Source organism: Adiantum capillus-veneris, chromosome 1 (genome assembly GCF_014529385.1).
Source record: "Adiantum capillus-veneris isolate H3 chromosome 1, ASM1452938v2, whole genome shotgun sequence".
In the NCBI taxonomy this organism is placed as follows: domain Eukaryota; kingdom Viridiplantae; phylum Streptophyta; class Polypodiopsida; order Polypodiales; family Pteridaceae; genus Adiantum; species Adiantum capillus-veneris.
The window spans coordinates 164,461,128-164,474,925 of record NC_140931.1 but is presented as its reverse complement, the minus strand read 5'-3'; positions in this window follow the sequence as shown (position 1 = coordinate 164,474,925).

The window sequence follows — 13,798 nt, the reverse complement described above, 5'->3', positions numbered from 1 at the left end:
TACTAATGCACTAGTAACTTAATAACATTTTAGCTCAACAAATGTTGTGACTACCAAGCAACCAACGCAATAGGGTTTTCGAAGATGTGCAGTAGGGTTTTTGGAAGATGTGCGGTATAACTAGTAGGTGCGTATATTTAGACGGATATTATACGTGCTCGCATATTTAGATGGCACAGTCGAGCTCACATAACCATTGCACCAAAGCTATGCATATGCATAACAACAACTAATGTGCCTTGATTGGTTCAATGTGCATATGGTTGAAAAAGAATCGAAATTTTTGGGATGATAGGAAAAGCCAGTTTTTAGAGTAGAGAATTAGTCACTGTACCTTTCTTGTAGCATCATCTCTCGTTTTCGAGGTTGTGTAGCTCCTAACAATGTAAATGGGCACACGAAGGTAAAAGTGGTCAGGGCACACATACCAGTTCATTTAATTGCTCTCGAACCAATTTAGCCTATTCTGTGAGGTTGTCCAGCATAACTCGGAGTTTCAGTTTTTAGCATGCAAATCTTTACCTATGCACATATACCATACTCTAGAAGCTTAGCCCTACATTGAAAGATTATACAGTAAAATGTTTTCTTACCATCACTTCCAGGTTGCAAACAATCATACTCCAGCAGCTTAGCTACAAATATTTGATTCCTCTTCCTCTCCAATTTTGCTCGCTTGCTGGTTTGTTCTTCTTGCCAAGCCTTTAAGGGCTTGCAATTAAGATACAAATTGTTTGATATCTTCGTAAACACTTTCGGCCTGGCTTAAGACCGAGCTACAGTTGTCAACTAGATATGGCAAGAAAAAGCATTCTGCACTAGCTTTAATCCTCACAGCTTTGGCGTCCTCTGCACTTCGGGACTCACAAAATACATTCAAAGCAGACTCAAACTCTCTCTGGGTAGCACTCACAAATTTTGTCCATATTTTCTCAACATAGGCAGCAGTGAAACACTCTTCACCCACAGACTGTGGGGTGAAGATCTCACATACAATAGGGATGCCAAGAAGAGGGCTTCCTATGAGAGAGTGAAAGAGAGACAAGCTGCAACCACACGCGAGCTGGCGAAAGCGTCATGTGACAGTAACATGAACTCGCACGCCTTCTCCACAGTGTCAATGCAATCCTCAGCAGGACTTCCTTGTTTTCCTCCTCTTATCACATCGAGTCATGTCGTCCTGCAGCCCTCGCCTTCACACAAAGCTAAAAACCTACTGACCGTCCACCTGGACTCCATCCGTCAAAGGACGCCCAACCCGGCCCAACACTAAGGCCTTTCTTCAGCGGGCCAAAAAGAAGTTCAAACCTTATTTTTAAGGGGAGGCTTAAGTGAGAACAGTAGCGCCGGGCGCCATTGCCAAAAAAAAGCAATTTTTTCTTTGCCTTGAAAAAGTAAAAGGGGAAAAACGGAGGAGCAGCGTTTTCGAGCTGGAGTTTTTTTCTTTTGGCAAGGAAGGAGAATTGAGAAAAAAAGGAAAAAAAGCTTTGTGCGCTCGTGATCGATGGTCGAAGCCGGCTCGATTTGTCGATGAAGCGGCTCAAAAGAGTGAGCACTTTGCAGAGGAAAGAGCCAACGAAGGCTACCAAGAGGAAGCGACCCGTGCAAGTGATGGTCAAAGTGACATGCGGAAAGTCATCGAAGCAGTTGTGGAGCGCCGCATAGCGGCTTGAGAAGGAAAGAAAATAAGAAGAATTTGATAGTGTGGAAGCGTGTGCCCCCCCGAACCGACGACATGTGTGTGCACAGAGAGTGAGTAAGAGGAGTCGTGTGGGTTGAGAGGTTCGAGATTAGTAGCAGAGTTGTGTGCGTCTGGGTGGATGATCTTGTTGGTGGTAGGTGCCTCTGGTAGAGTGCAGGCGAGGTCCTGCTAGTGAAAGTTGTTTTTTTCGAAGGTGTTTCTGGGAGAACAGGGGTGTTGTGAATACCCTGAACTATATAGGGGCAGTTGTTTGTGTGTCGGGTGTGTTCCCCATTCCCCCTCTCCATCTTCTGGTGCCCCCACGGAGGAGCACAGTGATTGCTCCCAGTTAAGTGAACAGAAGCAGTTTTGGTGTTGGTCGACATGGCGTCTCAAAGCTATGGGCCAATTTTTACAGGTGAAGAAAATCCTGATGAGTGGGTTGCAGAATTTGAGATGTATATGTTGTCATTGCGTATACCGAACGAGGACAACAAGATGCAGACATTTCCTTTGGTGATGCGCGGGAAGGCAAAGGTATAGTACGAAGCTTTGGAAGGTGAGCCGAGGCATGCTTGGCCGGCTCTACAAGCGCGTTTCCTACATGATTTCCTCAAAGAGGCGTCCCCAATCGAGATGGATATCAAACTGAAGGCACTCAAACAAGATGTAAGTGAAGAGTTTAGTTTGTTTTTGGATTGTTTTGAAGTGTGCTAGACAGAGTTAGCAGGTGCCATGCAATTGGCCAATGACGACTACTTCAAGCTCAATAAATTCATGGCATGCCTGCATCCTAAAGTGAGGGAGAAAGTGGATTTTGAGAGCCAAGAAAACTATAATGGTGCGATGGCCATCGCAAAGGCAAAAAGTAGAAAAATAAAAAGGAAGATTGAACAGGGTGTGTCAGGCTATGAAGCAGTGGTCCAACCTCAGGGTTTGAGAGATGTAGTTCATGATGAGAACCAGACAAACCGAGGTGTAGTTGTTGTGCCACAAAACTGGGTGCAAACCGTGCAGGATTTGTCTGAGCAAATGCAAGAATTGCAGCTAAGCATGATGGATAGAGGTCCACCAAGAGGAGCAAGGGGTAGGGCAAGGCCACTGCCTGGCCGGTGTTGGAATTGCGGTGAAGAAGGACACTATGCGCCTGATTGCCCTCATCCACTCAGAGAAAGAGGTGGTATTTATCCACTCTTTGGCAGAGGTAGAGGCCAAGCACAGCTCAATGGCCTGAGGGAGCAGGTAGTTGAGAATCAAGTGCAACCAGCTTCTCCGGATGGTGGTGAAGTCCCTAGGGTGAATATCATCAGAGTGGATAAGCAGGATGATGAAATTTTGGCCAACAAAAGAGAAAGGATGGAAAGGGAGACAGAAACCGAGCAGGAGACCAGGGCCCGTAAAGGTAAGGAGAAGGTGTACGAAGGCAAGGAGCAGCCGAAAACTAGCAAGAAGAGGAGACGTTGCAAAATCAAGCAAGCAGACTTTCAGCTAGGGCGCGACTACCCTGAATATGACCTGGTAAGCAACGTTCAAAGTCAAGAGGCTAACATTACCTTTGGTCAGTTGTTGGCTTTAAATCCCAAGCTACGAAGACAGTGGTCTACCAGTGTCAGCACGAGGCTACCAAAGGCTAAGGAAAATGTGCATGCAATACAAAACATGGCATTGAGCGTGGGTAGCCCGACGTCCTTCCTCTAGTGGATGCGTTCATTGAAAAAAGGATGCAGGTTCATGCCTATATAGACGGTGGAGCACAAGTTTGCATCATGACGAAGGCTGCTATGAAGGAAACAGGGGTCAAAGCAGTAGCTAAATCAAATGTATGCATGAGGATGGCTAACCATACCAAAGCCAGGTGTTTGGGCGTGGCTCAAGATGTAAGAGTGAAAGTGATGGGCATTGAGTGCCTAATTGATTTCTTTGTGATGAAAGCAGGTGACAATGCTTATCCAATCATCTTGGGTAGGCCATGGCTACTTGCAATAGGGGCTAAACAGGATTGAGGGAGCAGGGTGTTCACCGTGCCTGACAAAGAGAGAGGGAGACATGTGGTGCTTGATTTGAAGACCAAAGAGAGCCGTTTTCACCCTATGGCAGAAAAAGACAAAGAGCCATGGATACTTGCAATAGGGGCTAAACAGGATTGGGGGAGCAGGGTGTTCACCTTGCCTGACAAAGAGAGAGGGAGACATGTGGTGCTTGATTTGAACACAAAGAGAGCCGTTTTCACCCTATGGCAGAAAAAGACAAAGATGACACGACAAGCTATGAGTATGAGACCGAGACGGCCTATGATGAGGGCTACATAGATATTGAGGAAGAGGAAAGCGAGAATGATATGCTAAAGATAGATGCCGACTTGTTTGGGGTCACTGTTGAAGGCTCCCATGTAAAAGGAGAGGTGCAACCATAGGTTCATGGCATAGGTGCGGAGGAGGTAACTGCTATGCTAAGCAAAGATTTGACAAAGAAAGAGAGAGAAGGCTATGTTGAGCTGTGTGCCTCTTTTTTGAATTTATTTGCAACGAAGTACGAGGATCTATGAGGAGCAAAGGGTGCAGAGCACAAAATAGTTCTTAAAGAAGGGTGCAAACCAAAGGCGCAGAAGCTAAGGAGGTTAGGGGAGATTCAAAAGGAGGCTCTTGGCAGGAGATTAACCAGTTGTTAGATGCATGTATCATATGCCCCGTGAAGGAGTCGGAGTAGGTTTCTCGAGTGGTTATCACCCCTAAGAAGAATGGAAAATGGCAAGTGTGCGTCGATTACAAGCCATTGAATGCGACGTCCAAGAGAAACCACTACCCGCTGCCATTCCAAGATGAAATCTTAAATCAAGTGGCAGGTCATGAGAGGTACTCTATTATGGATGGATTTTCAGGGTACTTTCAGATAGGGGTTGCTCTTGAAGACCAGTTGAAGACGACATTTATCTCTCCATGGGGGTGCTTTGCCTATCGCAGGATGCCGTTTGGTTTAGTAAATGCTTATGCCACCTTCCAAGACTGGATGAATAGGGTGTTTGGTCCCAGCTCCGGCTAGGTTTTCAAAGGCTGGACGAAGAAGGAGGTCAATTAAATCCTAATAAGTGCAAGCTAGCACAACCTCGAGCGCAGTCGCTAGGTCATGTGGTGTCACAAAATGGAATTGAGGCAGATCCAGAAAAGGTCAAGTCTCTAGTCTTAATGGAGCCTCCCTCTAGTGCGCAAGGCTTGGCATCCTTTGTACATAAGCTAAAGTACTTGTCGTGTTTTTTTTGGATGCTGTCACAGTATGTGTATCCTCTCCAAGAGAGGGCTCAACAGGTGCATGGCTTTGAATGGGATGAAGATGCTCAAGAAGCTTTTGACAGGGTGAAAGAAATTTTGTGTCAGCTGTCAACTCTGTGCCCTCTAAGCCAAGAGGATGATTTCTATGTGTCAATGACGGTAGGTACCATGGCTATTGGGGTGGTGTTACTGCAGAAGGTAGGAAGGAGCTATAAGCCTATCTACTTTGAAAGCAGGGTGATAAGTCCTGGAGAGGTGGCTTACACTGAAGCGGAGCAGTGGGTCATGGCATTGGTTTTTGCTTGTAGAAAGTTCAAAGGGCTTCTCATTGTGCGTAAGTTTTATGTGTTGACGGCTAACAATATGTTGCCTGAAGTGGTGTTACACTTAAAGCCAGGGAAGTGGATCATGAAGTGGGTGATAGAGTTGCAAGAATTTGAGTTCGAGTTTGAAATTGACCATACAAGTTGGTCCCATTTGGCGGACATTTTGGTCAGCAAAGCCGTGGATTTGCCAATTTATCCAAGAGTAGTACAAGATGAAGCCAAGGAGGAGCCCGATCTGATGGGAGCTTTTACCATGTGGTTTGATGGTGCATATAGGAGGGTGATAAAGAAAGCTGGAGGAGGTGTGGTGATACACGATCCACAGGGCAAAGTAATCTTCTCAAAAGCCTATGATTTGGAGGATGTTCATACCAAGAATGAAGCATAATATCTTGCCCTCCATCTAGGTTTGAAGCAATGCGTCGAGTTTGGCATTTCCAGGTTGGTGGTCAAAAGTAATGCGTCATTTGGTCATCAACCAAATTCTAGGCCAATGGCAGGTAAAGTGGGATTCCTTATAACATCGGTTCTTTGCCATCAAAACGTTGTTGAAGTTCTTTAGAGAAATCCAGTTCAAGCATGTGAAGAGAGAGCACAACCAAGAGGCAGACCATCTAGCAAGTAGTACGGTGTAGGTACATGTCACAGGTATATATGTGGCCCCGGCCACATACACAGGTAGGGAGTCATTGAAGGAGGTGGAAGATTTTTTGAGTACCGGGAAGTGTCCTCAAGGTTTGTCTAAATTGCAGAGAAAGAGGGTAGTTCAGAAAGCTCGCAAATTTACACTAATAGGTGAAGACCTAATGACCTACGGTAGAGACGGGGTGTTGAGGAGAGTATTCTACAAAGAAGAGGTTAACTTGGTGCTGGAGCAATGTCATGAGGAGAGCGGACACCAGGAGAAAGTCAAGTATTGTTTCAAGTGTTGAGAGCGGGCTTTTTGTGGCCTTTAGTAGTGAAGGATGTGCACTATTGGTGCAAGACCTGCCATGAATGCCAGACTATAGGAGAGAGGCGTTTGGTAGCTGAGTCACAGGAAGCCATTATTGCTCAGAATGCTTTCGAGAAGTGGGGTTTGGATGCCATTGGTCCACTCCCTAAGTCTACAAGTGGCAAGAAATATGTTGTGGTAGCCATCGACTACCTCACTAGGTGGGTCAAGGCCAAAGCTGTGAAGGAGGTAAATGCACAGGTTGTGGCCCACTTTGTTTTCGATAACATTTGTTGCTGTTTTGGAGTGTCGTGGGTACTCATTTCTGATAGAGGGCAAGGGTTCAGAAGCAAGATTATGCAGGCATTGGTGGAAAAACTAAAGATTCAGCATTCATTTTCCTCGACTCATCATCCCCAATGCAATGGTCTGGTGGAGAGTGCCAATGGAAAAATCATCAAGATGCTGACAAAGTATGTATATAAGCAGGAGACAGAATGGGAGATCAATCTAGAGAAGTATCTATGGGCCTACAGGACATCCTACAAAGTGGCGACCAACTTTACGCCATTTGAATTGGTTTATGGTAAGGAGGCAGTGTTGCCAGTGCATGCACATTTGGGTGCTTTAAAAGGTATGTGGTGCATCAATGCCACTCCACAAGCCGTCTTACAAGATAGGATTGTCGGCCTTGAGGCATTGCAGATGGATAGAGAGGCAGCAGCAGACTACTACGTGAAGCAACGGGAAAGGAGAATGGCCAAAGTCAATGAGAGTCTTCCAAGAAAAAAGATAGAAGAAGGGGACCTAGTAATGAAGTATGAGAGCTACTTGGACTTCACCTTCCCAAAGAATTTCAAAAGGAAATGGACAAGTCCATACAAAGTGCAGAAGGATTTTTTAAATGGGACCTATCAGCTGGTGAGAGCCAATGGTAAGCTTCTCAGGCACATGGTAAATGGTGTACGGATCAAGCTGTACTTTGATAGGGGAGTGGTGCCCGATGTAAGTTAAATTTTGACCAGGGGGGTTGGGCAACCCACCTGAAAGGGCTCAAGAGTAACAGACATGCAGTTTTGTACATATTATACATATTGTACATATGGTGGTGTGATTGCCAACGTGCTTGGGTGTTTGCAGAGTATTGCAAGTTTCAAGTTCAATAAAGCTACTTTTGGTTGAACATGAATGTTCAACAGGGGGGTGGGCAATGATGGTGCAACCAAAGTCAGACTGGGCGAGAACGCGCTCTATGCCAAGCATGGGTACTAGCAAGTACAGGACAAAGGGCCAAGGCCAATGTGGAGGACCTGGGTAGCCAAATGATAGTGGAAGTGTATGTGTAATACAATTTTTTAGGCCAAAAAGGTCCCAAAATATTCCAGTGGTGGTGACAAGTAAGGGTGCTTGAAATGCTGATTTGGTGCTCTAGAATATGGTCTTCGAGATGCTCTATGAGCCCGTCTAGACAGCTCGTCAAACGGGGTCCCGGTGTGAAAGTTATGATTGTCCTAAGATGGAAGGCTTTGCAGATCTCCGACCGGCAAGACACGTACAGACGGGTGGAAAAAATTGGAATTAGTGGATACACATGTCAAGCTCAAGCTATGGAGCATGCCGGTCTTTTTAGATTGCCATTCGGAGCTCAGAGGAGCAAGTTATGGCCTGAAGAATATTTGCCGGGGGTCGGGTATGTGCTCATCAGTAGGTGCCCCGACAAAAGTTTTCTTGAGCTCGCTAGAGTTCTAAAAAGTGGCATGCAATATGGAAAGTCAACCAGAGTTTACGGCTGATCAGAGTTGTGGACATCGGGATACGTCCAAGCCAAGCTCGTGGACGACCGAGGAAAAAAGGTGGATCGGGTTTCTTTCTAACGTTATGGGTCGCCATTCGAGGATGCAAGACAGCTGGATATGGCTTCAACGAGATGGAATTTGGTATGGTAGGACCGAATGGGTAAGGGGCCGACAAGCATGTGCGAGTAAAAAGCACCGATGCATGGAAGTGAAGACTAAAAACCCTTTGCTTGTGAATTGAAAAAGAAAGGTAAAAGGGTGGTTGGACTCAAGGGGGGAAGAAGGAAAAAAAAGAATTTCAAACCTTATTTTTAAGGGGAGACTTAAGTAGAGAACAGTAGCTCCCGCGCCATTGCCAAAAAAAGGATTTTTTTTTTTTGCCTTGAAAAAGTAAAAGGGGAAAAAGAAGAAAAAAGGAGGAGTTCTGTTTTCGAGCTGGAATTTTTTTCTTTTGGCAAGGAAGGAGAATTGAGAAAAGAAAAGGAAAAAAGGCTTCGTGTGCTCGAAATCGACGGTCGAAGCTGGCACGGTTTGTCGGTGAAGCGGCTCAAAAGAGTGAGCACTTTGCAGAGGAAAGAGCCAACGAAAGCTACCAAGAGGAGGAAGCGACCCGTGCAAGTGATGGTCGAAGCGACATGCGGAAAGTCATTGAAGCAGTTGTGGAGTGCCGCATAGTGGCTTGAGAAGGAGAGAAAATAAGAAGAATCGCCAAGGTGCCTCTTTGCGTGGGCGAATGTGGAAAGGCGAGAGCAGTTGAAGAACTTGTCGCAAAAGAAGTGTTTAGCGAGCAGCGAAGAAGCATTTTGGGAGCCTTCTGCAAAGAGGGTTGTACCTGTGTAGTGAAAGGGTTTATTTTGGGAATAGCCATGGCCATGGTGTGCTGAAGGTTGTAATCAGTTTTTCTCGAAGCAAGATGAAACCCACTTTTCCCCTATCAAGTGTTGATTTCCCCTTCACCCTTTCTCTTGCTCTTGCTCTCGTTCGTGTCGTGTGGTGTCGACAGTGTGGAAGTGTGTGCCCCCCCCGAACCGACGACATGTGTGTGTGCACAAAGAGAGTGAGTAAGAGGAGTCGTGTGGGTTGAGAGGGTCGAGATTAGTAATAGAGTTGTGTGTATGTGGGTGGGTGATCTTGTTGGCCATAGGTGCATCGAGTAGAGTGTAGGCGAGGCCTTGCTAGTGAAAGTTGTTTTTTTCGAAGGTGTTTTTGAGAGGACAGGGGTGTTGTGATACCTTCAGCTATATAGGGGCAGTTGTTTGTGTGTCGGGTGTGTTCCCCATTCCCCCTCTCCAACGTATGAAAGTTGAATGATTTCAATACCTTGGTAGGCTTCAACCTATTGATGCCCCACATATGAAATGGAATGCATTTCCATGGATTTTATTAGATGATTTCCTACATCTCTGACATATGACTCTATTTTTGTGATTGTTGATATGCTTATAAAAATGACACATTTGTTTATTGTCATGTATACTCAAGCTTCTCTTTCTTGTAAAAAGTTCCAAGAAAATGAGTAATGAAAGGCCTTTTGAGGGGGGTTGTCTTTATGAAATTCAACCCTCAATATTGTGTCATCTCATGTCAATAATCTTTTCTTTAATTTTGGTTTTAAGCATGCTCGTAACCTGTGTTTGAAAATGATGATTGGTTATGCATCCAAAAATGTAATCTATGCAAAAGTGAATTTATGCCTTATTAAAGAAAGATAAATCTAACTCAGGTTTCATTGGTATTTTTTTTTAAAAAATTCTCTCTTTCACAAGATAGAGAACGCTCCTAGCATATACTCATTGGGAGTAATATTCTTTTCTTTTAGCTTCTAAGTATTTCATTAAAGTAAAGAAAAAATGTGTCATGATATAGCTGAAGTTTTCATGAAAGGTGTCTTTATGTATCATGGCTTACCTCATCGTATAATTTTGGATCGTGATGCAAAGTTTACCGCAATTTTTTGGAAAGCTCTATTTTGAGGTACAAGAACCCAATTGGCCTTTAGTACTACTTATCATCCTCAAATTGATGGACAAATAGAGAGGACCAATTAAATCATTGAAGATATGTTAAGAGCTTATTGTATGCATGAGTAGAGTAAATGGACCAGATATTTGTATTTGGTTGAATCTATGTATAATTCTTTATTCCAATGCTCAATTGGAATGCCTCCTTATCAAGTATTGTATGGGCAAGAGTGTCTCACTCCATTAAAATTGATAGACCCTTTCATAAGGGTTCAACCGTCCAAGAATATATTGGATGAAATGCAATTGCAAACAAACCTTATATGCCAGGATATAAAGAATGCTCAAGATAGACAGAAGAGTTACACTAACCTTAAATAATATATTTTACTCTTTGAAGAAGAAGACATGGTGGACAAGGGTGTCTCACTTCATTAAAATAGACAGACCCTCTCATAAGGGTTCAACCATCCAAGAATATATTGGATGAAATGCAATTGCAAACAAACCTTATACACCAAGATATAAAGACTGCTCAAGATAGACAAAAGAGTTACACTAAACTTAAACAATATATTTGACTCTTTGAAGAAGGAGACATGGTGTTTCTAAGAGTGAAAACTAAACGTAGCTCTTTATCAATGGGTAAGTGTAAAAAGCTTAATTCGAGACATTGTGGACCTTTTGTCTTCACAGAGAGAATCAACCTTCAATGCCCTTGGCAAAGATCCCATGGCCAAGAAGAGTAAACTTGCTTTCACCAATGTGTCATTTCTCCACGTTGAGTTGGCTACCCAAAGCCTATAGCCCAGGTAGACCTTCATAAACTTTCTCCAAATGAAGAGAGTGGGAGCTATAGATACAAAATTCATCAATAAAAACATGGATTGATTGTCCAAAGAATGGTTAAAATTCAAATGTCACATGGCATTGAAAAGTGGTTGGAGCATTGGTGAGACCAAAAGGCATAACTTTGTAAGAAAAACATCCCCATGTGATGAAGGTTGTCTTCTTTTGATCTTCTTCAGCGATGCTAATTTGGAAGTAGTCTTAGTAGCCAGCACATACCGTGTAACGCTCATGTCCTACTACCTCATTGAGAATTTTATCTTGAAATGAAGAGGAAAATGATCCCTCTTTGTGGCTGCATTAAGGGGCTTGTAATCAACAAAAACCCTCCACTTACCATTCTTCTTTGGAGTGACTACCACCGGAGAAACCCACTCCGAGTCTTCAAGAGGATAGATGAAACCTTCTTCTAGAAGTTTGATTACCTCTTTGAGAAAAGTCTCTTGTTAAATTACTCCTAAATCTTCACGATCCTTCCCACACAACTCACTAGAGAGCATTCGATGTAGCTTACTTTCTTCTACCAGAGGTTGTATACTTGGTGTCTCCCCTTGGTTTGATGATGCATCAGGTTTCTCCATCTACTTAGGGTCCTTGAGAATGACCCCCATCACCTCAATGCTATTGTCACTTTCTTCAGTCACTATTGACTCCTCCTATGAGGTGGTTGAGAATCACTACTAGAAAACTCATCCCCAGAGGTTTTTAGATCCATGTTGTGTTTCCGACTTGTCTTCATGTCATAAAGTATTGGCTTCCCTTTTGCATCCTTCATCTAGATTATGAGTGTCCCAGTCCTGCTTAGCTCTCATAGCCATAAGCCAAGGCCTCCCTAGAATGATAGTATAGCCCTCCCCCTTGTGTGGCATGACAAAAATGTCCACTTCTACCTCGGTGTCGAATGCCTTTATCCTAACTGCATTTATAACACAAACACATTGAACTTTTACATTATTTGCCATTTTGGTTCAACATGGTGTCAGACTACTCACCTCTAAACCCAAATGGTGCATCACTTTTTCACTCATGATGCATATTTGTGCGCCACCATCCATGTAGATATTGGAGATGTGCTGCACTTTGATGTGAGCATCCATAATTGGCAGTATGTCATCTACATTCCTCCCAGAGATAGCACCAGCTATCTTTGGCTTTGGTCATCTCGTGCTTAACATCTTTGTCCATTGTCTCCTCACCCTAGGTGCTAGGTGGAGTAACTGGGGACATGTGATTTTTGGGCCCTGCAAAAAAACATCTTGAAGCAAAACATATGGTTTAGAACATTCACCCAAAGAGAAGTCTACAATGTCAATTGCAGGTCATGACTTGGGTAGATTTTTGCTAGATTCCCCTTTAGTTTTCATCTTTTCTTCCTTCTAGAAATTTTCACCATGCCTAGCACGCTTTACCCCCATGGCATTTGCTCCTTTAACCTTGGTCTTACCTTTTGCCACTCCCTTGATATCCTCCTCCACTTTCTCCTTTCCCTTGCCTTCAAGATTAATGACACTTACTGTCTGGTTGCCGACTAGTGGTGGGGGTAAGGGTGGAATGAGAAGTTGTGGTGGTGGTGGATGTGGTTGAATGGGTGGTTGTAGGATTTTCACGGGTGGTACTTGTTGTGGTGCTCTCAGTGGTGGTGGTATTGCTCTTGGTGGTGAAATCTGGTTTTGTCTGGCTCCTTTGTCAAAATTTTTCTTCATTGAATGTGGACAGTAATACATGCCATGCCCATCTTCCCCACAATTGTAGCAGTGGTATTCTTGGTTTTGCCTTTGTTTTCCTCTCACTTGATCTTGATTGTGATTGTGTGCATGGCCTTGTTTCACCAAATGCACAGATAGATTCTCTAGTTGAGTAGTGATACTTCTCAACAAATCTTGTTGCTCTTCTAATGCCTCTTGTGGTTGGGTCCTCTAAGTGACTGTTGCAGTTATTGGGGTTACTCAGACTCAGCTTGATTCCTCTGACTCGTTGAATCTTGCTTGCATGCACAGCTTCTTGTCTTTAAGGTGGGTTACTTCCACTTCCAACTCATACGTTGCAGGGAATCTCCCCTTCACCTTCTCTTTAAGTGGCAACAAGAGGCCAGCAATGAAACGATCCTTCTTCAAGAAATTAGGCACTCCTTCACCTTCCTCCAGTGAGGCAACCCATCGCTCCCACAAATCCAAAAACTTGGATTCGTAAGTGGCATACTCTATCATACCTCCCTGCTTTAACTCTGTCAGCAGCTTCCATAACTTTTTTGAGGTTGTGCCTCCACCAAACCTCTTCGCGAAGAATGCAGCACGTAGTAAGTCCCATGCATTCTTGGTATCTTGGGGCAAAGCATTGCACCAAGACTTGTCCTCTACTTTCATCAGTAGAGGAAATATTCATAGACGTGAGGCGTCGTCATCCTTGTTGGAAACCACACAAGCGATGTCAAAGTTATCCAAAAAAGCAGTGGTGATGTCTTCTCCCTTCTTGCCACACTGAACGTGGGAAAAGAGACACTTGTCTTGGTAGTAAATCAATGAGCAGACAATTATAACCTCTTTTTTTTTTTGGAATGACTTAGTGATTCATAAAGGTTTATACATGGGTGGAAAACTTGAGCAAGAGCTAAGAATAGCACAAGGCTAGAATAGAATAAAGATGCTTACATCAAAAGAGTGATAGTAATCAAGAATGGGAAAGATGATGGAACATGGGGAGGTAAGGATTTCATTAAGCATCTCTGCTCCAAGCAAGAAAACAATCTTTTGCTGATAGAATATCTTCCTATCAATGTACACATTTACATGCATGTGTTGCAAGAAACGAAAAGGAAAGACTTCTGGCCTATTTTATTATCCACGTTGGGTGTAGGGAAAGGCTTTGAAGACTAGAGTTGCATACCTTAAGTGTTCACGAGGTGACACCTTCACCACATGCCTCTACCTCTTGTTGAAGTCCACATAATCCTCCATATTGGGTTCAAACAGACTGGGCAAGAAGAAT